The 22,860-nt window shown below is 41.0% G+C and overlaps 1 protein-coding gene across 1 annotated transcript in view; it reads left to right on the top strand.

Annotated features, from left to right (window-relative positions):
• The window catches only part of COL26A1 (collagen type XXVI alpha 1 chain), a 602,598-nt gene that overhangs the window by 253,470 nt on the left and 326,268 nt on the right, over positions 1-22,860 (top strand). The window lies entirely within an intron of this gene.

Here is a 22,860-nt window from a genome sequence, read left to right on the forward strand (position 1 = left end):
GTATATACGTATATAAAAGTATTTCAGTGCCACGTATTTCAGGTTTGGGTTAGGGGTAGGGTTAGGGGTAGGGGTAGGGTTAGGGTTTTTTGTTTTTTTCTTGTTTTCTTGTGTTTTTCTATAAAAACGCATGCGTCTAAAAAACGCATGCGTTTTACCGCGTTTACATGCGTTTTTTCACACATGCGTTTTTAAAAACCGCATGCAGATAAAAACGCAAGTGTGAATCCAGCCTTACCCTTGGGAAAATAAAAACATGGGGGCTAAAATATAATTTTCGTGGAAAAAAAAATATTTTTTATTTTCGCGGCTCTGCGTTATAAACTGTAGTGAAGCACTTGGGGGTTCAAAGTTCTCACAACACATCTAGATAAGTTCCGTGGGGGGGTCTAGTTTCCAATATGGGGTCACTTGTGGGGGGTTTCTACTGTTTAGGTACATCAGGGGCTCTGCAAATGCAACATGACACCTGCAGACCAATCCATCTAAGTCTGCATTTCAAACGGCGCTCCTTCCCTTCCGAGCTCTGCCGTGCGCACAAACAGTGGTTCCCCCCCATATATGGGGTATCAGCGTACTCAGGACAAATTGGACAACAACTTTTGTTGTCCAATTTCTCCTGTTACCCTTGGGAAAATAAAAACGTGGGGGCTAAAATATAATTTTCGTGGAAAAAAAATATTTTTTATTTTCACGGCTCTGCATGATAAACTGTAGTGAAACACTTGTTGGTTCAAAGTTCTCACAACACATCTAGATAAATTCCGTGGGGGGTCTAGTTTCCAATATGGGGTCACTTGTGGGGGGTTTCTACTGTTTAGGTACATCAGGGGCTCTGCAAATGCAACATGACACCTGCAGACCAATCCATCTAAGTCTGCATTTCAAACGGCACTCCTTCCCTTCCGAGCTCTGCCGTGCGCCCAAACAGTGGTTCCCCCCAATGTATGGGGTATCAGCATACTCAGGACAAATTGGACAATAACTTTTGTGGTCCAATTTCTCCTGTTACCCTTGGGGGAAAAAAAATTGCGGGCTAAAACATCATTTTGTGGAAAGAAAAAATGATTTTTTAATTTTCACAGCGCTACATTCTATACTTTAGTGAAACAACTGGGGGTTAAAAGTGCTCACCACACATCTAGATAAGTTCCTTAGGGGGTCTTCTTTCCAAAATGGTGTCACTTGTGGGGGTTTCCACTGTTTAGGCACGTCAGGGGCTCTCCAAACACGACATGGGTTCCGATCTCAATTCCAGCCAATTTTGCATTGAAAAGTCAAATGGCGCTCCTTCCCTTCCGATCTCTGCCATGCGCCCAAACAGTGGTTTATCCCCATATATGAAGTATCAGCGTACTCAGGACAAATTGCACAACAACTTTTGGGGTCCAATTTATCCTGCTACCCTTGGGAAAATAAAAAATTTGGGGCAAAAAGATCATTTTTTGTGAAAATTAATATTAATTTTTTTTTACGGCTCTACATTATAAACTTCTGTGAAGCACTTGGAGGTTCAAAGTGCTCACCACACATCTAGATTAGTTCCTTAGAGGGTCTACTTTCCAAAATGGTGTCACTTGTGGGGGTTTCCACTGTTTAGGCACGTCAGGGGCTCTCCAAACACGACAATGGGTTCCGATCTCAATTCCAGCCAATTTTGCATTGAAAAGTCAAATGGCGCTCCTTCCCTTCCGAGCTCTGCCATGCGCCCAAACAGTGGTTTATCCCCATATATGAAGTATCAGCGTACTCAGGACAAATTGCACAACAACTTTTGCAGTCCAATTTATCCTGCTACCCTTGGGAAAATAAAAAATTTGGGGCAAAAAGATCATTTTTTGTGAAAATTAATATTAATTTTTTTTTACGGCTCTACATTATAAACTTCTGTGAAGCACTTGGAGGTTCAAAGTGCTCACCACACATCTAGATTAGTTCCTTAGACGGTCTACTTTCCAAAATGGTGTCACTTGTGGGGGTTTCCACTGTTTAGGCACGTCAGGGGCTCTCCAAACACGACATGGGTTCCGATCTCAATTCCAGCCAATTTTGCATTGAAAAGTCAAATGGCGCTTCTTCCTTTCCGAGCTCTGCCATGTGCCCAATCAATGGTTTACCCCAACATGTGGGGTATCGGCGTACTCCGGACAAATTGTACAACAACTTTTTTGGTCCAATTTCTCCTGTTACCCTTGGTAAAATAAAACAAATTGGATCTGAAGTAAAAATTTTGTGAAAAAAAAGTTAAATGTTCAATTTTTTTTAAACATTCCAAAAATTCCTGTGAAGCACCTGAAGGGTTAATAAACTTTTTGAATGTGGTTTTGAGTACCTTGAGGGGTGCAGTTTTTAGAATGGTGTCAATTTTGGGAATTTTCTGTCATATAGACCCCTCAAAGTCACTTCAAGTGTGAGGTGGTCCGTAAAAAAAATGGTTTTGCAAATTTTGTTGCAAAAATGAGAAATCGCTGGTCAACTTTTAACCCTTATAACTCCCTAACAAAAAAAAATTATGTTTCCAAAATTGTGCTGATGTAAAGCAGACATGTGGGAAATGTTGTTTATTAACTATATTATGTGATATAACTCTCTAATTTAAGGGCATAAAAACGAAAATTTTGAAAATTGCTAAATTTTCATAATTTTCGACAAATTTCTGTTTTTTAAACAAATAAATGCAAGTCATATCAAAGAAGTTTTACCACTATCATAAAGTACAATATGTCACGAGAAAACAATCTCAGAATCACCAGGATCCGTTGAAGCGTTTCAGAGTTATGACCTCATAAAGTGACAGTGGTCAGAATTGTAAAAATTGGCCGTGTCACTTAGGTGAAAACAGGCTTTGGGGTGAAGGGGTTAAGGGCATAAAAATTCAAAGTTGGAAAATTGTGAAATTTTCTAAATTTTTGCCAAATTTCCATTGTTTTCATAAATAAACGCGGGGAATATCAAAGAAAGTTAACCACTATCATGAAGTACAATATGTCATGAGAAAACATTGTCAGAATCATTAGGATCCGTTGAAGCGTTCCAGAGTTATAACCTCATAAAGGGACAGTGGTCAGAATTGTAAAAATTGGCCATTAACGTGCAAACCACCCTTGGGGCTTAAGGAGTTAAGGGAACCTGTCACCAGGGATAACACTGTTAACCTGCAGATATGGGGTATATAATATGGGGTAAATAATGCTGCTTTACTCACGATGCTTTCTGGTACTTGACCTTGACAAAACTTTATTGATATACTTAGGTGCAAATTATATGTGCTTTCACATGCGTTTTCTATCTTCTGATTTTCCGCATCTAATGCAAGTCTATGGGGAAAATCCGCACAAAAAACTCAGCGTACCCACAAGATAAACTCACATGTTGTGGATGTAAAACACAAACCACAGGTTACTTTATGCTGAGTAAAATAAAAGCACGGTGGGCAGGAGATTTCTATAAATCCCATCCACTTTTTTGGAATGTTAAGACGCTGAGTTTTTGACAGTGGCAAAAAAAGCATCAAAAGCTCATTGTGGAAAGCTAGCCTTAGAAAAAGATGCTGAAAAAATGAAATTGCAAAACGAAAAATGGCTGTGTCATTCAAGGTTTAATGGAAAAAAGTGAAGCCTTTTCTTCCAGTAAAAAAATAACAAACCTTCAACAGAGCTCAGATGCAAGCGTAAATCTTACCTTAGAAGATCAAACAAGACAATAGACATGAAGGTTACAAACCTTTCCACAAGACCAAGTTCACTGGCAGATTTCACTGGTAACTCAGTCTCTAGGTATTGTGATATGTAAAGGTTGAAGAAGTCACTGAAATTTTAATAAAACATTTACTTTTTAGCCAAAAATACATGGATTAAAAAGTACCTGCCGTCAGGTCAAAGTGACCAGGTCTTGTTTTTAATTTATTCCCACTGCTCTCCTGCGTTTTTATCTTTTTATTTTTTTATTTTTTAAATCCACTATGCAATTCAGAGATATTCACCTTTTTATTTGGTACCTATTTTTCTGGTCTTTACCAAGGAGGCGTTATTCACATGAGCAACCTAAAGAAATGCCATTAAAGAACCCTGTGGGCAATGCCCGCTTGCTAAAAAAACAGAAAAATTAAAAAGGCCCGTATCCCTGGAACCTTAGGACTGAGAATAAAACAAGCAAAAACTGGATACCTTTGACTTGTTGACAGGTATGCTTTAAGTAGGCTGACCACATCCTTTAAATGTTAAAGAAGCACTCCCATGATCCATCTATATTTTTCATTAAATGTGTGTATATCTCTCTCTCTCTATATATATATCTATATATATATATATATAGATACTGTATATACTGTAGATATATATATGTTTATAATGTAAGTAATGTAATGTAAGTGTGTTATTATAACTCACCAATAGTGATGAGCGAATGTGCTCGGATAATATGTTCGAATATCCGCGGCTGCATATCTTGTGGCCGTTAGACAGCTGCAACACATGGAAGATTAACCAACAAAGAGGAAATCCCTGCATGTGCTGTGGTTTTATAACAGCCGCAAACATGCAGCCACAGAGACTCTAACATACTATCCGAGCACACCCAAGACATTTTTGGTTACACCCAAGCTTGCTCAGATAACAAGTTACTCGAGCACATTCGTTCATCACTAGTCACCGATCTTGAGACTTTCCGGTTTACCGTGAGCCGGTAATCCCTTTTACAATGAAAGCTTATGGAGTCTGCCACTTCATATACTTACATTGTAAAAGCCACAGAGCGCAGTGTGACCCAAACAGTCAGAACAGTGGTGACGTAACTGGTAAGAGGAACAGAAAGGCTCTGGATCATTGAGAGAGCGGCAGTAGGTGAGTATATCAATACACTCATTACATCCACATATACACACATTTATAAAATAAAAATATAGATAGGAGTGCATCTTTAACCCCTTTCTGCCATCCAACATACTATTCAGTCCATGTGACCTGGGCCCTAATTCCCATGGACTGAATAGTACGTCACATGTGGTCATCCGCGCTCACGGGGGAGCGCGGCCGATCGCGGTCGGGTGTCAGCTGATTATCACAGCTGACACCCGGTACTAAGCACTTTAACACTTGGAACACTGCAATCAAAAAGATCACAGGATTCCGGTGGCATAGAGAAGCATCGCACAGGAGGGGGCTCCCTGTGTGCTTCCCTCAGACCCGCAGAACAACGTGATGTGATCACGTTGTTCTGAGGTTCTCCCTGCCTGCAGACCCCCGGATCCAAGATGGCCACAGGGTCCTTCTGGGTCTTGCAGGGAGGTGGTTTCTCAGTGCCTGCTGACAGCAAGACCTGAGCAGCCACCTTCACTGCCTGTCAGATCGCTTATCTGACACAGTGCTGTGCAAAGTGTTAGATCAGCGACCTGACTTTATACAGTGATGTCCCACCCTGGGACAATGTAAAAAAGTAAATAAAAAAATATTATACTGAGTAAAAATATATTTTTTTAAATTCCTAAATAAAGCAAAAAAATATATATTGTTCCAACAAATATATTTCTTTATGTAAACAAAAAAAACCAAACAATAAAAGTACACATATTTAGTATCGCTGCATCCGTAACGACCCGACCTATAAAACTGTCCCACTAGTTAACCCCTTCAGTGAACATCGTAAAAAAATAAAATAAAAAACGAGGCAAAAAACAATGCTTTATCATCATACCAACGAACAAAATGTGGAATAACACGCGATCAAAAAGACGGATATAAATAAACATGGTACCAATGAAAACGTCATCTTGTCCTGCAAAAGACGAGCTGCCATACAGCATCATCAGCGAAAAAATAAAAAAATTATAGCTCTCAGAATAAAGCGATGCAAAAATAATTATTTTTTAATGTAAAATAGTTTTTATTGTATAAAAGTGCCAAAACATTAAAAAAAATAAATGAGGTATTGCTGTAATCGTACTGACCCGAAGAATAAATCTGCCTTATCAATTTTACCACACGCGGAACGGTATAAACGCCCCACCCAAAAGAAATTCATGAATTGCTGTTTTTGTTCATTCTGCCTCCCAAAAATCGTCAACTCATCCTGCAAAAAACAAGACCTCACATGACTCTGTGGGCCAAAATATGGAAAAATTATAGCTCTCAAAATGTGGTGATGCAAAAACTATTTTTTGCAATAAAAAGTGTCTTTTAGCGTGTGACAGCTGCCAAACATAAAAACCGATATAAAAACCCGCTATAAATAGTAAATCAAACCTCCCTTTATCACCCCCTTAGTCAGGGAAAAATGATAAAATAAATAAAGTATTTATTTCCATTTTCCCATTATGGTTAGGTTTAAGGTTGGGGCTAAAGTTAAGGTTAGAGTTGGGGCTAAAGTTAGGGATAGGGTTGGGGCTAAAGTTAGGGTTAGGGTTTGGATTAGGGTTGGGATTAGGGTTAGGGTTGGGATTAGGGGTGTATTAGAGTTAGGTTTCTGGTTAGGGTTATGGTTAGGGCTGTGATTAGCGTTAGGGATGAGTTGGGGTTAGGGTTGGAGTTAGAATTGTGGGGCTTCCACTGTTTATGCACATCAGGGGCTCTCCAAACGCGACATGGCGTCTGATCTCAATTACAGCCAGTTTTGCGTTGAAAAAGTCAAACTGTGCTTTTTCCCTTACGAGCTCTGCTGGGTGCCAAAACAGTGATTTACCCCCACATATAGGGTATCGGTGTACTTGACACAAATTGGACAACAACTTTTGGGGTCCAATTTCTCCTGTTACCCTTGTGAAAATAAAAATTGGTAGCGACAAGATCATTTTTGTCAAAAAAATATGATTTTTTATTTTTACGGCTCTTATGTTATAAACTTCTGTGAAGCACTTGGGGGTTTCAGGTGCTCACTACACATCTAGATAAGTTGCTTAGGGGGTCTAGTTTCCAAAATAGGATCACTTGTGGGGGGTTTCCACTATTTAGGCCCATCAGGGGCTCGCCAAACGCAACATGGTGTCCGATCTCAATTTCGGCCAATTTTAGTTTGAAAAAGTCAAACGGCGCTCCTTCCCTTCTGAGCTCTGTCATGCGCCCAAACAGTGGTTCCCCTCCATATATGAGGTATCAGCGTACTCAGAACAAATTGGACAACAACTGTTGGGTTCCAATTTCTCTTGTTACCCTTGGGAAAATAAAAACATTGGATCTGAATTACATTTTTTGTGAAAAAAAGTTAAATGTTCAGTTTTTTAAAAACATTTAAAAAATTCCTGTGAAGCACCTGAAGGGTTAAACTTCTTGAATGTGGTTCTGAGCACCTTGAGGGGTGCAGTTTTGGGTATTTTCTATCATATAGACCCCTCAAAGTGACTTAAAATGTGATGTGGTACCTAAAAAAAACGGTGTTGTAAAAATGAGAAATCGCTTGTCAACTTTTAACCCTTTTAACTCCCTAACAAAAAAAATGTGTTCCAAAATTGTGCTGATGTAAAATAGACATGTGGAAAATGTTACTTATTAAGTATTTTGTGTGACATACAGTACAGACCAAAAGTTTGGACACACCTTCTCATTGATTTTTCTGTATTTTCGTGACTATGAAAATTGTACATTCACACTGAAGGCATCAAAACTATGAATTAACACGTGTGGAATTATATACTTAAGAAAAAAGTGAGAAACAACTGAAAATATGTCTTATATTCTAGGTTCTTCAAAGTAGCCACCTTTTGCTTTGATGACTGTTTTGCACACTCTTGAAAATACAGAAAAATCTTTAAATGAGAAGGTGTGTCCAAACTTTTGGTCTGTACTGTACCTGTGTAATTTAAGGGCATGAAAATTCAAAGTTGCAAAATTGCGAAATTTTCAAAATTTTTGCAGAATTTCCATTTTTTCACAAATAAACGCAAGTCATATGAAATAAATTTTACCACGGTCATGAAGTAGAATATGTCACGAGAAAACAATGTCAGAATCATCGGGATGCGTTGAAGCGTTCCAGAGTTATAACCTCATAAAAGGACAGTGGTCAGAATTGTAAAAATTGGCCTGGTCATTAACGTGCAAACCACCCTCGGGGGTAAAGGGGTTAAAGTAGAATTTCAGACCATAATGGGAGCCATGTCTTGTCTGTACATTGATCAATGGCCTTTCTGCTAAGTTCCTATCATCACTGACATGTAGTAAAGATCACACCTCTGATGGTTATCTCTCAGTATCATCTTTGTTATGTCACATCTTCAACTTTTTTGGTTAATAAAGATGCTAAATTCAAAGGAACGCCAAGTAAATGGTCGGGTAACTAGTCATGACCCAAGGAATTTAGGACTTTCATTTCTTACAATTCATGTGACTATAGATGAAGCTTTTTTGGCCACGTTTCAGTTATGATCTTGATGTTAGTGGCAGGAATCCATAAAGATTGAGAAATGTCTTTCTCTCGCTAATTTATGAGGTGATAGATTACTGGATGTCTTATTTTTGTTTTTAATAAGAATCCTCCAAAGTCTTTGTGATTACTGTAATTATTAAAGAAAAGTGCTACATTTGGCAATGGATATAGGGGTGAGGGAGTCCAAAAGGTTGTGGCTGGGATTTATCAAGTGCTGGTGGAGGATGCACAGCTCCCACTTGTGTACTGGCAGCAGTTACCATGTGTGCCAACAGCAACTGCAGAACGGTGTGGAGCAAATTATGGATGATGTGTTGCTGGACTGAATTATTTAATAAGAGCGTGCCGAGTGCTTTAATGTCCTGTAACCCACTACAATCACTTAGATAATCAAATCCTTACTTCTCCATACCCAGTGAAAACTTTTAAGAGTATTTTTTTTTACTTTTTGCAATATTTTTTTCATTTATTCTCCTTTTAAATTGCAAGTATTTAAGAAGAATATAATGTGTTGTGAAATTGGATTCTGGGCTCCCCCGGTGGCCACTTGTGGAATTGTACTTGTGTGCATCATCCCCTCTGTTCACCTGCTCCTATCAGGATGTGGGAGTCGCTATATAACCTTGCTCCTCTGTCAGTTTCATGCCGGTCAACAATGTAATCAGAAGCCTTTCTGTGCATGTTCCTGCTACTAGACAACTCCCAGCTAAGTTGGACTTTTGTCCTTGTGTGTTTTTGCATTTTGTTCCTGTTCACAGCTGCTGTTTCGTTACTGTGTCTGGAAAGCTCTTGTGAGCGGAAATTGCCACTCTGGTGTTATGAGTTAATGCTAGAGTCTTAAAGTAATTTCTGGATGGTGTTTTGATAGGGTTTTCTGCTGACCATGAAAGTGCCCTTTCTGTCTTCTTTCTATCTAGTAAGCGGACCTCGATTTTTGCTAAACCTATTTTCATACTACGTTTGTCATTTCATCTAAAATCACCGCCAATATATGTGGGGGCCTCTGTCTGCCTTTTGGGAAAATTTCTCTAGAGGTGAGCCAGGACTGTCTTTTCCTCTGCTAGGATTAGGTAGTTCTCCGGCTGGCGCTGGGCATCTAGGGATAAAAAAACGTAGGCATGCTACCCGGCCACTTCTAGTTGTGCGGCAGGTTTAGTTCATGGTCAGTATAGTTTCCATCTTCCAAGAGCTAGTTCTCATATATGCTGGGCTATGTTCTCTCGCCATTGAGAATCATGACAGTTTGACCGGCCCAAAAAAAAGGGTTAAATTACTGGCTGAGAAAGGAGAGAAAAAAGAAGTCTGCTACAATTTTTTTTTTTTTTTTCCTCTAGTTCTGAGTGTGCTCTTAATTGAATTACTTGCTAGTCTGCCTATACTGCAGCCTTCCTCTCTTTCTCTCCTTCTTATCCTTGAATGGCTCTGTGTTCACCTGTTTCAAATGGATCTTCAGAGTGTAGCTACAGGTTTGAATAATCTCGCCACAAAGGTACAAAATTTGCAAGATTTCGTTGTTCATGCACCTATGTCTGAGCCTAGAATTCCTTTGCCTGAATTCTTCTCGGGGAATAGATCTCACTTTCAAAATTTTAAAAATAATTGCCAATTGTTTTTGTCCCTGAAGTCTCGCTCTGCCGGAGACCCTGCACAGCAGGTCAGGATTGTAATTTCCTTGCTCCGGGGCGACCCTCAAGACTGGGCTTTTGCATTGGCACCAGGGGATCCTGCGTTGCTCAATGTGGATGCGTTTTTTCTGGCCTTGGGGTTGCTTTATGAGGAACCTCATTTAGAGCTTCAGGCGGAAAAGGCCTTGATGTCCTTGTCTCAGGGGCAAGATGAAGCTGAAATATACTGCCAAAAATTCCGCAAATGGTCTGTGCTTACTCAGTGGAATGAGTGCGCCCTGGCGGCGATTTTCAGAGAAGGTCTCTCTGATGCCATTAAGGATGTTATGGTGGGGTTCCCTGTGCCTGCGAGTCTGAATGAGTCCATGACGATGGCTATTCAGATCGATAGGCGTCTGCGGGAGCGCAAACCTGTGCACCATTTGGCGGTGTCTACTGAGAAAACGCCAGAAAATATGCAATGTGATAGAATTCTGTCCAGAAGCGAGCGGCAGAATTTTAGACGAAAAAATGGGTTGTGCTTCTATTGTGGTGATTCAACTCATGTTATATCAGCATGCTTTAAGCGTACTAAGAAGCCTGACAAGTCTGTTTCAATTAGCACTTTACAGTCTAAGTTTATTCTATCTGTGACCCTGATTTGTTCTTTGTCATCTATTACCGCGGACGCCTATGTCGACTCTGGCGCTGCTTTGAGTCTTATGGATTGGTCCTTTGCCAAACGCTGTGGGTATGATTTGGAGCCATTGGAGGCTCCGATACCTCTGAAAGGGATTGACTCCACCCCATTGGCTAGTAATAAACCACAATACTGGACAAAAGTGACTATGCGTGTTAATCCGGATCACCAGGAGGTTATTCGCTTTCTGGTGCTGTATAATCTACATGATGTTTTGGTGCTGGGATTGCCATGGCTGCAATCTCATAACCCAGTCCTCGACTGGAGAGCTATGTCTGTGTTAAGCTGGGGATGTAAAGGAACTCATGGGGACGTACCTTTGGTTTCCATTTCATCATCTATTCCCTCTGAGATTCCTGAATTCTTGTCTGACTTTCGTGACGTTTTTGAAGAACCCAAGGTTGGTTCACTACCTCCGCACCGGGAGTGCGATTGTGCCATAGACTTGATCCCGGGTAGTAAATACCCTAAGGGTCGTTTATTTAATCTGTCTGTGCCTGAACACGCGGCTATGCGAGAATATATAAAGGAGTCCTTGGAAAAGGGACATATTCGTCCTTCGTCATCTCCCTTAGGAGCCGGTTTTTTCTTTGTGTCTAAGAAAGACGGCTCTTTGAGGCCGTGTATTGATTATCGACTTTTGAATAAAATCACGGTTAAATATCAATATCCGTTACCACTGCTTACTGATTTGTTTGCTCGTATAAAGGGGGCCAAGTGGTTCTCTAAGATTGATCTCCGTGGGGCGTATAATTTGGTGCGAATCAAGCAGGGGGATGAGTGGAAAACCGCATTTAATACGCCCGAGGGCCATTTTGAGTATTTGGTGATGCCTTTTGGTCTTTCAAATGCCCCTTCAGTCTTCCAGTCCTTTATGCATGACATTTTCCGCGATTATTTGGACAAATTTATGATTGTGTATCTGGATGATATTCTGATTTTTTCGGATGACTGGGACTCTCATGTCCAGCAGGTCAGGAGGGTTTTTCAGGTTTTGCGGTCTAATTCCTTGTGTGTGAAGGGTTCTAAGTGTGTTTTTGGGGTTCAAAAGATTTCCTTCTTGGGATACATTTTTTCCCCCTCTTCCATCGAGATGGATCCTGTCAAGGTTCAGGCTATTGGTGATTGGACGCAACCCTCTTCTCTTAAGAGTCTTCAGAAATTTTTGGGCTTTGCTAACTTTTATCGTCGATTTATTGCTGGTTTTTCTGATGTTGTAAAACCATTGACTGATTTGACTAAGAAGGGTGCTGATGTTGCTGATTGGTCCCCTGATGCTGTGGAGGCCTTTCGGGAGCTCAAGCGCCGCTTTTCTTCCGCCCCAGTGTTGCGTCAGCCTGATGTTGCTCTTCCTTTTCAGGTTGAGGTCGACGCTTCTGAAATCGGAGCTGGGGCGGTGTTGTCGCAGAGAAGTTCCGACTGCTCCGTGATGAGACCTTGTGCTTTTTTTTCCCGTAAATTTTCGCCCGCCGAGCGGAATTATGATATTGGGAATCGGGAGCTTTTGGCCATGAAGTGGGCTTTTGAGGAGTGGCGTCACTGGCTTGAGGGGGCCAGACATCAGGTGGTGGTATTGACTGACCACAAAAATTTAATTTACCTTGAGTCTGCCAGGTGCCTGAATCCTAGACAGGCGCGCTGGTCGTTGTTTTTCTCTCGGTTTAATTTTGTGGTGTCTTACCTACCGGGTTCTAAGAATGTTAAGGCGGATGCCCTTTCTAGGAGTTTTGAGCCTGACTCCCCTGGTAATTCTGAGCCCACAGGTATCCTTAAAGATGGAGTGATATTGTCTGCCGTTTCTCCAGACCTGCGGCGGGCCTTGCAGGAGTTTCAGGCGGATAGACCTGATCGTTGCCCACCTGGTAGACTGTTTGTTCCTGATGATTGGACCAGTAGAGTCATCTCTGAGGTTCATTCTTCTGCGTTGGCAGGTCATCCTGGAATCTTTGGTACCAGGGATTTGGTGGCAAGGTCCTTCTGGTGGCCTTCCCTGTCACGAGATGTGCGAGGCTTTGTGCAGTCTTGTGACGTTTGTGCTCGGGCCAAGCCTTGTTGTTCTCGGGCTAGTGGATTGTTGTTACCCTTGCCTATCCCGAAGAGGCCTTGGACGCACATCTCGATGGATTTTATTTTGGATCTGCCTGTTTCTCATAAGATGTCTGTCATCTGGGTGGTGTGTGACCGTTTCTCTAAGATGGTCCATCTGGTTCCCTTGCCTAAGTTGCCTTCTTCTTCCGAGTTGGTTCCTCTGTTTTTTCAAAATGTTGTTCGTTTGCATGGTATTCCGGAGAATATCGTTTCTGACAGAGGGACCCAATTCGTGTCTAGATTTTGGCGGGCATTCTGTGCTAGGATGGGCATAGATTTGTCTTTTTCGTCTGCTTTCCATCCTCAGACTAATGGCCAGACCGAGCGGACTAATCAGACCTTGGAGACATATTTGAGGTGTTTTGTGTCTGCGGATCAGGATGATTGGGTTGCTTTTTTGCCTTTGGCGGAGTTCGCCCTCAATAATCGGGCCAGCTCTGCCACCTTGGTGTCCCCGTTTTTCTGTAATTCGGGGTTTCATCCTCGATTTTCCTCCGGTCAAGTGGAATCTTCGGATTGTCCTGGAGTGGATGCTGTGGTGGAGAGGTTGCATCAGATTTGGGGGCAGGTGGTGGACAATTTGAAGTTGTCCCAGGAGAAGACTCAGCTTTTTGCCAACCGCCGTCGTCGTGTTGGTCCTCGGCTTTGTGTTGGGGACTTGGTGTGGTTGTCTTCTCGTTTTGTCCCTATGAGGGTTTCTTCTCCTAAGTTTAAGCCTCGGTTCATCGGCCCGTACAAGATATTGGAGATTCTTAACCCTGTGTCCTTCCGTTTGGACCTCCCTGCATCCTTTTCGATTCATAATGTTTTTCATCGGTCATTGTTGCGCAGGTATGAGGTACCGGCTGTGCCTTCCGTTGAGCCTCCTGCTCCGGTGTTGGTTGAGGGTGAGTTGGAGTACGTTGTGGAAAAGATCTTGGACTCTCGTGTTTCCAGACGGAAACTCCAGTATCTGGTCAAATGGAAGGGATACGGTCAGCAGGATAATTCTTTGGTCACTGCCTCTGATGTTCATGCCTCCGATCTTGTCCGTGCCTTTCATAGGGCTCATCCTGATCGCCCTGGTGGTTCTGGTGAGGGTTCGGTGCCCCCTCCTTGAGGGGGGGGTACTGTTGTGAAATTGGATTCTGGGCTCCCCCGGTGGCCACTTGTGGAATTGTACTTGTGTGCATCATCCCCTCTGTTCACCTGCTCCTATCAGGATGTGGGAGTCGCTATATAACCTTGCTCCTCTGTCAGTTTCATGCCGGTCAACAATGTAATCAGAAGCCTTTCTGTGCATGTTCCTGCTACTAGACAACTCCCAGCTAAGTTGGACTTTTGTCCTTGTGTGTTTTTGCATTTTGTTCCTGTTCACAGCTGCTGTTTCGTTACTGTGTCTGGAAAGCTCTTGTGAGCGGAAATTGCCACTCTGGTGTTATGAGTTAATGCTAGAGTCTTAAAGTAATTTCTGGATGGTGTTTTGATAGGGTTTTCTGCTGACCATGAAAGTGCCCTTTCTGTCTTCTTTCTATCTAGTAAGCGGACCTCGATTTTTGCTAAACCTATTTTCATACTAGGTTTGTCATTTCATCTAAAATCACCGCCAATATATGTGGGGGCCTCTGTCTGCCTTTTGGGAAAATTTCTCTAGAGGTGAGCCAGGACTGTCTTTTCCTCTGCTAGGATTAGGTAGTTCTCCGGCTGGCGCTGGGCATCTAGGGATAAAAAAACGTAGGCATGCTACCCGGCCACTTCTAGTTGTGCGGCAGGTTTAGTTCATGGTCAGTATAGTTTCCATCTTCCAAGAGCTAGTTCTCATATATGCTGGGCTATGTTCTCTCGCCATTGAGAATCATGACAATAATGTATAGAAATACAATACCGGCACTAAGCTCAATATTGTAATATTATATTGTTGTTTTGTAGTATATGTTGTAAATTGCTTGTGAATGTTGCTGTAATTAGCCTTATGTGTGTGCACAATGTACTTCTGGTGAGTTTTCATGTTTAGATCAACCTTATGTACATCATACACACAGCTTTATTATAAATCTGTGTTGTGTGGATTTGTACTATGACTGTCATGGCTGACAGTAGGGCCATACTGTACCTCTTATTTATTAGGAGCACATACAATGTTTTTTTTCTCAACTGTGGAAAGAATTTGTAGCATGTCCCATGCTGTAGTATAGGCAATATAATACATCAATTCGTTCCTTGTCCATAGTATTACACTTACTAGCCGCCATGTTCTTCTGTTATCGGCATTGCTCTGGTCGGTCTCCAGCACTTTGTGAACTGACAGATCGCTTCATTGTTTGCTGGGCGATCCAGAAGTCACAACTTAATGTAAGTCTAGAACGAGTCTAGAACGAGGGTCTCGTTGACTTACATTGAGAACTTGTGACCTTTGACTTCCAGTCAGTCAGAAGTTGTGGTCACCAGATGTGTTATGATCTGGTGACCTTGGAGCCACATGAGAGACTTTCTCAGGAGTAGGTGGTACCTGTACTGACCGCAAACCCTAAACTAACACCGCAACTAGAAGTAGCCGTGGGATGTGCCTAACACGTCCTAGACATCTCGACACAGCCGGAGGACTAAATACCCCTATAGATGGAAATGGGAATTCTATCTTGCCTCAGAGCAGAACCCCAAAGGATAGGCAGCCCCCCACAAATATTGACTGTGAGTATAAGAGGAAAGACACACGCAGGCAGAAAAACAGGATTTAGCAAAAGAGGCACTTCTAGCTAAATAGAAAAGGACAGAAGGACAGAATTCTAAGCGGTCAGTATTAAAATCCTAAAAATATCCACAGCAGATAATACAAATATTCCACATCTAACTAAAGACATAGAAAGTATATCTGCATCTCCTGAGAATCCAGCATGACTGAAAAATCCAAACAAAGTCTAAGCTGGACAAAAACACAATAAATTGCACTGAATTGTAAAGCACACTGCATGTGTGCACAGAGACAAAAAAACAGACACTTATCTTAGCTGGATTGGCAGCAGGGCATGAGGAGCCAGAGAGAGATGCAATCCCTCCAAGTACAATGGACAGCTGGCACAGACTCATGGATCCTGCACACCTAAATACCTAATAGAGCTGCAATCAGCAGAAACACCTGCCCTGGATTACAACCCCAAGACAACTGCACTACCACCACCAACCACCGGAGGGAGCCCAAGAGCAGAATTCACAACACAGATGGCACACAGGACCAGAGCGGCACTGGGGACAGTTGAAGACGGTAGCTGGTAAGTATATTACTACTGTCAGGGAACTTAGATTAGTGGCACCATTCCAGTGCTGAAACTAAAAAAAAAATGGTGGAGTGGTGATTTAAAGTCACATTCTCTAGCCTCTCAAACCACCCCCTTAATGCTCTACAACCCTATTCCTGACTTCCTTTAACTTGTTTTATGTCCCAGACAGTTGTTGATGTGTCCACAAAAACAACTTATATTGCATCGCTCATAATATGGTAATTACCAAGGACTATTCTAACAAGGCATTATAGGTTAGACCCCTCCTTACATGTAAACCGCCATGGAATAAATGGCGCTATAACAATAAATAATGATAATAATAATAATAATAATAATAATAAAAAATAACAAACCTAACCTATGATAGGTGGACACAGTCTATAATAAAAGAAAAAGCAAATGCTATGCATGTGTGCAGACAGGAGAAAAAAATAAAAAAGCAGATGTCAGACATGAAAAGCGTGCACAACAACTTGTTTAGTGACTTGACTATAAAAACAGAAAGTTCTATAGTTTCACTGCCCTTACAGTAAGGAATTGCTGCAAATGATGATGATTTAACCTTCTAGATGTAAAGGATTCCCCAATGTCATTGTTGCAAGCTGAGGTGTGGAAAATATCATTAGAAATATCTGTACTGTACATTTGTATATTTGTACATTGTAATAAGATCGAACATAAATTGTTGTTTTTAAAAAACGAATAACAGATATTAGATATTAATATTCGAATAATGTTTTCTCCCTTTATTTAGGTTCCTAAGGGTTGACTAGTTTCCCTCCTTCTTCCTTGTGACTAACTAGTGATGGGTGCACCCGTGGATGTTCTTCTGAACTTTAACAGGTACCAGAACGGTACCCAAACTCAAACCTGAACCCGTACACCATTCAAATGAAAGGGGGGCCTGAACATTCGATGTTTTCCGCACTGTCATACAGATGAGAAACACCGTCTCTGATCGGCTGTAAAGTTAAATGTCACCACATATCACATTGCTGCAGTTCCCATTCTGTCACACAAATGACAGCATGTGAGCCAGCAGCTGTGACCGGCAGTGAAAAGGTTACTGCCAGTCACAGGTGTTAGCCGATGTGAGTACTACTCTTATCATTGTGCGCATGGTCTCGCTGACAGCAGTTGTACGCTGATGACAGTATTCATCAGCCTGCGCCTGTCCATTTAGCTATTAAATAAAAGAAAAAAATGTTGTGGGGTCACTTCTATTCTTGATAACCAGTGCAAGTAAAGCTGCCAGCTAATGGCTGCAACCCTCAGCTGTCAGCTTTATATTGGCTGGTTATCACAAATAGAGGGGTTCCCATGCCATTTTTTAAACTGATTTAAATAAATAATTAAAAAGAATGGTGAGGGGTCCCCCAATACTTGACATGGCTGTGATTGAGTTGGAAGTGTTCACACACGAAAGGCCTGTTGATTGGCTGCAGCCTTTCAACAAACTTTGTTTGGGCTCGTGAACCCAAACACTAACACGGACTTCCGGGAAAAGTCCGTGTTCGGGGTCCATGCACAGACAGCAGGTGTCCGGTACGGCCCCCTAACTTTACCATTTGGGTTCACCGACCTCCGCTAAGAAAACTATGCTTAAATTACATTAAAGCAGTATAATATTAGCACGTAACTACATATACGAATCAATATGAAATTTGTATCCTAAATTAATACACAATTGCAATACATGAAAACACCAGTAAAAATACTTATAAAGACACACACATAAACATAAGCAGTCTCCCCCACCTGACAATACTAATGGAGCGCCCCCATGGGGCCGTGGGGTACTCGGTACCGGGTCCTTCAGTTCACAGGGGGATGTCATGGTGGCTGACGACTCCCTTCACGCTCGCTGCAATACAGTTCTGCCTTCGATGTCTCTTCCCAGGAGCTGTAGCACTTCAGGCTACACGGCTCCTCTGCTTCCTTTCCCTCTGTCTCTCTGACAGGAACTGAACTAACTGAACTGAACTCCTTTTCCCTCCAGATCAGGATGTTTTATAGGGGAGTTCATCTTAAACAGGCTTAGAGCTCCCCCTTCTGGTCTGGAGTGTGAACATGTTGCATGCATTGTGTTACCTGACAAAGAGTTCTCCTTCATTGCCTCCAAACGTAGCATCACTCTCCTCGAGAGGAAAGCAATACCACTGCGACAACCAGGACCCTGGGGCGCCGCACTAACTGTACCTGTTACTAAGGGGACACAAGAATATAGCACAATGAGGGTTAGGGGTATAAGAAAGGGTTATGATGTAAGAAGAGGAAAAAAGAGGAGTAGGGTTTGATACTTATGAGGATCTGGGTCTTCTTGTGGTCCAGGAGGTGGTTCTGGTGGATTCTCTTCATTCTCTGTGTGTTTGTTCTCTGTCGGTTTCCTGAGCTCTCTTGCTGACCTGAGCTTCCTAGGTGTCTTGAGCTCTGACCATCTCACAAGCTCCTGCCTATCTCTTGGGTTATCTTCTTATCTACATTTTAGTCATTGACTATAATGTCACCTTTGCTGATTGGTCTGGTCACTTTGATCTGATGGAATGTGTTTGTGTATTTCCAAATAAGGAAAGTTCTCATTATTGTATTCTGGCATTTATGGCTGTCTCCAGGCTGCTACCACCAGGTGTGATATGGTTATGCAAAATATCTGGTTTTGTGAATGATAACAATCATCTCCCCCTGTATTCCATCACAAATGCCTGACAATGTTACTACAGCCCTGGAATACAGAGCTACCTTACTAGATACAAAGCCACCTGTCTAGTCCTGGATCTAATCATTTGAAGTTTGTGTTCATGACATAATGTCCCTACAACACACATCAACCTGACCACTCTTCCTCCTCCAGCAAATTAGGAATGTGACTGGAAATCCCTGAGCTGTGGTAAACAAACAAAAACCAAACTAACATTTTCCAGGTGGGTAGAAAAGTTGACGGCAAGAACATGAGGGCAAATACATAGATAAACATTTAGCATATATCAATGTGCGGTATATACATTTCAAATCTATATATACATATCCACACATACATATAAATATTGCAGATTTCTACACTTCGCTTTACATTAATTACTAAATATATGAAAGAGAAGAGGAACCAAATCTGACCTCCGTGGTACCCCAAATGCTATCTATAAGTAGAGATGCATGAATATTTTCAAGTGGAATTGAATTCTACTTATATTTTACAAAAATTAGCATTTGCCAAAATGCATAGTTTTTGCAATTTGCTTCTACATTAAGCTAAATGGCATCTGCTGGTTGACATTTTTTCTGAAAGGGTAATCAAAATGATAAAAATAAAAAATAAAATCTGTATACTCACCTTACTGATCACGTCTCTGGCTTCTCTGCTCCTCACCATCACCTGTCTAGTCCTCACCGTACCTTCTGAACACCACCGGTCACACCAAAATCCACGGCATCGATGAGGCTGAGATTTTACAGATGCGCACAGGTCAAAATGCATGTTGTGATGTCATGACGCTGTGATCTTTCTTTGCTTGAACAGAACCAATATGAGGATTTCAGTATTCACTAGATTTTCATGAGTAAACACTGTAGAGAAGTAGACATTTAGCAGATTGGCCCTTCCCTCGCCATCTCTCACCATTTCAGCCAGAATATTTTTGAGGGTGTCAACACTATCATTTTTGAATCTCTTACTGTTTATTTAGTTGATTATTTTTGGATTATTTTTACTGTCTTTGGTAAAGATCCTCTCTGTCTCAAACATTGCTACCTCGATTTGTTTTTTTACAGAATTTATTTTTGTCTTTCTATGTTTAATGCCTTGTCACTACTCACTACCCTCTTTATTTAGTTTTTTAAACCTTTTCATTTTACCATTTATTGCACCCTCCCATTATCTCCACCCATAGGGACTCTACAATTTTATTTGCTCCACATATATTATTACACAGGATATGCTTTAGGTAAGATTTAGTATAGAAACATCTCTCTTCTCCTTGTACGTTCTATAGTCCTGTACATAAATAGTTCAGTCATAGCTGTCTTCCAGCCATGTCTGTGTTATTGTCACAAGTGGGTCATGTCCTCTTGGTTATTGTGAATCGCAGATCTTTCATTTAGCTTGTATGTTTGTGTTTCACATTAAATGGATTTCATTTTCTTTGGTGCTGAAGAGATTACCGACCCTTTTTATGCTGGTTAGAAACTTGCATCAACCATCTCACAGCTGTTCCTGACCTGGTCATTTCCTCTAGATATAAAATCTGGCCAGACCTTCTCTTCCTTGCCAGTGAAAGTTTTACTTCCTAGCTCCTTGGAGTCGCTGTGCTGAGTTGGAGATCCTCGTTTCTGCTGGATATTGTTGTATACTGTTTTTGAATGTATGCTTTTCTCATTGTCCTATTCCCATTTGGTTTGTACATTCCTACCCTTCCCTATATATCGCTCTACCTTTGGTGAGTGTTTTGTATGTTAGTTGCTTTTTATTATCCCTGTTTGTCTTACGTGTTTATACAATAGCATTTCTGTCCCAGGCCTCCTGGGGGAAGGGTGAGAGGACAGCTTAGGGTATATCAGGAGAATGGTAAGGCTGGTGGCCCGCACCTCCGCAACTTAGAGTTACATATGCAAGTCTCAAGGCGTGGTGCACATACAGAATCACATCAGAGGGGATACCATCACCACCAATGTGCACCAATGGAACATGTGACGGACAAATCGGTAATTGAAATGAAACCCGAAGAAAAAACCCGAACAATATCCAATAATAGAATATATATAACAAAATTTATTAAAATATATATGTCAATATGATAGAGTGGGAAAAAATACCAAAATAGGCACTATACCAGGGACGTACAAAATCAAGAAAATGGCATACATAATATCAATATAACCTCAAAGAGAGTTCAATATATATATACAGTATGTGTATATATGTATACATAGGTGCCAAAAATTAATGCAATAATAGATAGACCAAGTAATATACCATGATGTAAAAGTTAATTAGTAAAGTGCATGTGCATAATAATAAGGTAGCTAAACCAAAAATCAGAGGGTTTAATATATGATGCTGCAACCAATGTGATGCAAGCATACCACACACAAATGTGCACAAAAACCAAATGAGGATAAAAGCCACCTGGTATTTACCTGCTACAGTTGGAAGTCCATGGGATGCGCCCTGCCCTGACGTGCGTTTCGGCGTCTGCCTTCTTCAGGGGGGTTTAGGAGCAGGAATAGTTAGGGTCCCAGCCCTAGGGACAGGGAAGGGACCCTTTCCCTATTTGCATAGTCACAGCATCACAGTCATCAGGAGGTTCCCCTCCTGTACAGTAACTGCTATCCTGCACAGTTCCTAGACTAAACACTCTTCCAACCTCCGAGCCATTCTTTTCCCCAACACAGCTGTGCCCTACCCATTAAGGTCCAGCCCATCTCTACAATAGAACTTGTATCAGAGAAGATCTCCTGGAACCCGAAACTCTACTTCCTGCACCAATTTCTGAGCCACTTATACACCTCACTTATTTACCTGCAATATACATAGGTCCACAATGAATTCCTACTAGCAATGTTATATTCTTATCATGGAGATACTTACCTGGAAATTATTTTCAAATGCTCTCAATAAAGATATTAACATTTACTTTACTATTCCCAGAGGTAATTTGGCGAGGAGGTGAAACATAACCGAGATTACAATTATACTGCATTCTTACAATTTATCTGATGTAGACATTCGTTCTTAAATCAATTGCCCAAATCTTTAACCCTGAAAAGAATAAAGAACCAGAAATCTTTAATGAATGAGACAATGTGATAAAAGACAGATAACATAGGTCCCCTAAGGACTCAGAAACGGATTGCATCAACGTTACACCCTTGTACTTATATTACCCTGTGAACCACAGTGAAATAAGTCGACCTTTATACCTAAAGCTCATTTCACACAAAAGCATTAAAGAAAAGCAGAAAAAGTCAATTCAGCCACACCTAACCATTATCATCAATTGTGCATCTCTGCTGCAACATATCACAAGTGCCATGATATTACCTTGAACCACAGAACATGTTGTTATTAGACAGGACCTAAAATAAATCTATTGCAGATGTAGATGTGGGTACATCCCAGATATTTACATTATTGAGAACATTACTATGAAAAAAATATGCACGTGTTAAATACAGTATTATATCTTATATTATTTGTATTACCGTACAATAGGTAATTCTAGGTTTACCAATCTACTTCTATTACCAATTAGCACATTTACATGGGTACATCTCTGTTAACGACACCTGTATTATGCCGCCTGGTATAGAAGGGTCACAGAGCTACCTATTACTCCTCATCATAGTAAACAATTCATAAAAAGAACGATTTATGGGGCCATCCACCTTTGTGGCCATTTTTTTTTCTTTCTTAAATGCATGTGATTGGGACTAAAAGTCATCTTTGCAATTGGGTTGCATTAAAAATTTTGCACTGTTTGCCTCCTATAGCCGCTGCATTAGGCAGCAATAGGCAGTGTAATACAGAAGATATAGGAAGCAAGCGGTGCAAAATCTTTAATGATAACCAATTGTAAAAATAATTTTTAGCCCCCAGTTGCACGCTTTTAAGTAAGAAAAAACTTGTCCACAAAGGTGGACAACCCCTTTAAGGAATTTGGGTTACTTTATATTCAGTTGTTTCATGTCTTATGGTTACAGGCTACAAATAAATCTTATGTCGTCTGATCTTGCAGTTAAATTAAATTTCTTCTATGCTCCACTTCTTCGTAATCTTCCAAATGTACAGCAATTCTTAAACTAATGCACAAATAATATTTACACATAAGATAACTCTTAATACTTACCTGAACAAAAG

Source organism: Ranitomeya variabilis, chromosome 3, assembly GCF_051348905.1.
Source record: "Ranitomeya variabilis isolate aRanVar5 chromosome 3, aRanVar5.hap1, whole genome shotgun sequence".
Classification (NCBI taxonomy): domain Eukaryota; kingdom Metazoa; phylum Chordata; class Amphibia; order Anura; family Dendrobatidae; genus Ranitomeya; species Ranitomeya variabilis.